Here is a 3,415-nt window from a genome sequence, read left to right as displayed (position 1 = left end):
TCTGATTTCTAGTTCCCAGGAGAGGCAATTCCACTTTGTTCTTTGACCTCAACATATTCTTTAACCTTTATTTTATAGAGTGATATTCAGATCTTCATCTGTTTCAATGTTATCTAGTATATAGTCACAGGAAAACACAGTATTCTGGGGATGTGAACTTAACTGAGAACATCTTGGTCTTAAGAAAAAGACATTTAAACTATTGTCATGATTTTAGTTTTTTTTTTTTTTTTTTTTTTTTGAACTTCATGGCTCTGGGCTTTGTGAGATTTTCCAGTTCCATTCATAAAGTACTGCTTGGCAGGATGCATTTTTCAACCTCAAGCAGCACAGCAGGGAGAAACAAAGTGTGAATGAAGGTCAAACTTGAAAATTGCTATTAACAACAAATGACAGCAGTGGGGGTTGTTGAGATAGGTATATTACTATGATTATCCCAAAAGGTGACAGAGTTCCTTGCATGAAAGATGCTTTAATTTATAATGGCAATCCTGTGTTACTCATTCTAATTACTTGGATTTAAACAGAAATTTCAAATAAAATTGTGTCATCCAGAACCACCCCCCAAAACAAAACAAAACAAAAACAAAAACAAACAAACAAAAAAAAAAAAACAAAAAACAACCCTAAACTGTCTGTATACCTGCTGGTGGCACTAGTCTGGGAAGCTCTGTAGCAGACTTCTTGTAGGGGTCTGTCCTCGGTCTTCATTCCCTGGACACTCATGCTGAATTGCTTCAGACTCAGATTTCTTCTCCTCCCCCACCCCTTTGTGCCAGCCCTATTACCTAGAGGCCTTTTCCACTTAGGAAGAGAGATAGTAAGCAACCCTGGGAAGCAAGTAGGCCATCTTCACTTTCCTTTTTATCCTCAATTTCAATTCTTCTGATCTTCTCGCCAGCCCTGCAGCAGACCACTTGAAAGGACCTGTCCTCCTGTTCTGCCTCCATTCTCTATGGACTCAACCAAACCTTGCAGCAGACTCCTAATTTCTCTTTCTTGTGGATGCTTTCAAGCTCCTACAGTCTAGTCTATCCTCCTTTCTTTTTGTTATCTCCCAATACCTACACACCCTATCTCCCAGGACCACAAGAAGCCACAATGGCAGGAACACAAGAAGTGCATACTATCCTTATCTTCTGTTATCATCTTCCCATCCTTATCCTGCAACATGCTTTCAGTGCCCATTATCCAAATTTAACTTTATTTACTAAAGATTACAGTTCTTGATTTAGACTCAAGTCTACCTAGTTTTTTCATTCATGTCTGTTCAAATATTTCTTTACTTTACTGTAACTTATATGTAGAATACTCTTTTCCCACCACACTGTGAAATCTACATGGTCACACCTCTAAGTGAGAACAGGATCCCTTTATTTGTCTATTCAAGACTCTTTCCGCCTTTTCCTCAGTTCTCTTGTTCCTCTCTGCCATCCACATGTAAACAGTCCTGAAGTTGTTTGTATTTTAATGTTAATTCCAGTTCCCGAAGAAGTACTGCCTAGTCAGTACTCAGGACTCCATCAAAACCTTCTCATTTTAATTAGTAAAATAAAGGTGAGAGCCTTTGATTGAGCAGGTCAAAGGAGGTGGAGAGAAGGTCAGAGGTCAGAGAACAGAGGAGGAACAAGAAAAGGAGCTCCAAGATGGACATCAAGAAGGATGAATTAGATCCAGGTGGGCTTTATTGGCATTAAGTAGCTACGAATATTTAAGAACTTAATAGGTTTAATATCTCATATAGAAGGAATGTTTGTATCTTTGTCTATTTGATGTAATCTTATTGTGTAGAGGGTTTGTGGATTGAGAGATTGATACACACACACACACACACACACACACAGACACACACACATACCTGTATTGGGCCTTAGAATTGGGTTTGTGTTGGGATTTGAGGAAAAAAAAACACCCTGGGGATCAAGACTCAGGACCAGCCCATAGACAGCTGAGCGCCCAGAACAGCCTTGCAAGTGCTCTCCCACCTGAGCCCAGAATAAGCCCTATGCCCATCACATGCCCTCACTAGCTGTCCAGGGAGGTAACGCCTGGTGATCTTGAAGGGGATATAGGGTGATACACTCTGGGAGCAGGTCCTTGACGGCCCAGAGAGAGGGCCGGGTGACAACCATCAAGACTCAGGACCTGCTCTCAGATGGCTGAGCCCCCAGAACAGCCTTGCAGGCACTCTTCTGCCTAAACTGACAGGGAGCTTGTCAAACAACCTATACACTGCTCTCAAAGGACACATAGCATGGTGCACTCTAGGATCTGGCCCTTTCCAGCCCATCAAGAGGGCAGGTTGACTTTCACCAAGACTCAGGAACCTCCTCCAAAAGGCTGAGCCCCCAGAATAGCCTCACTAGAGCTCTTCCTCCCACCTGAGCCCACAGAGATAGAATGGAGTCACTGCCATCAGAAGCTGAACAATTCTCTGCTCAATGATAACACGGTCAAGGAAGAAATAAAGGAAGAAATTAAGTACTTTTTATAATTTAACAAAAATGAAAGCACAACATATCCAAACATAGAGGACTCAATGAAAGCAGTACTGAGAGGAAAACTCATAGCCATGAGTGCCTCCAAAAAGAAACTGGAGAGTGCATACACTAGCAGCTTGACAGCACACCTGAAAGATCTCGAACAAAAAGAAGCAGATATACCCAAGAGGAGTAGACAGCAGGAAATAATCAAACTCAGAGCAAAAATCAACCAAATATAGACAAAAAGAACTATACAAAGACTCAACAAAACCAAGAGATGGTTCTTTGAGAAAATCAACAAAATCAATGAACCCATAGCCAGACTAACTAGAGGGAACAGAGAGAGTATCTAAATTAACAAAATCAGAAATGAAAGAGGAGACATAACTACAGAAACTAAGGAAATTCAAGAAATCATCAGATCCTACTACAAAAGCCTATACTCAACAAAACTGGAAAATCTGGAGGAAATGGAAAATTTTCTAGACAGATACTAGATATCAAAGTTAAGTCAGGATCTGGTAAACAATCTAAACAGCCCAATAACACCTAAAGATATGGAGGCAGTCATCAAAAGCATCGAACCAAAAAAAGCCCAGGACCAGATTAGTAGAAAATACTATTTCTATTAGTAGAAAATACTATCAGACTTTCATATAAGACATAATATCTATACTTTCTTAATTATTCCACAAAATAGAAAAAGGAGGGACACTACCCAACTCATTTATGACACAATTATGCTCATACCTAAACCACATAAAGACACTACAAAGACAGAGAAATTCAGACCAATTTCCCTCATGGTCATCTCACTAGATGCTGACTGAGAAAGCATTTGACAAAATTCAATACCCCTTCATGATAAAAGACTTGGAAATATCAGGAATCTAAGATCCATACCTATACATAGTAAAAGCAATATATAGCAA

This window comes from Micromys minutus, assembly GCF_963924665.1.
Source record: "Micromys minutus genome assembly, chromosome: X".
Taxonomy (NCBI): Eukaryota; Metazoa; Chordata; class Mammalia; order Rodentia; family Muridae; genus Micromys; species Micromys minutus.
Note: the sequence above shows the minus strand (reverse complement) of the source record.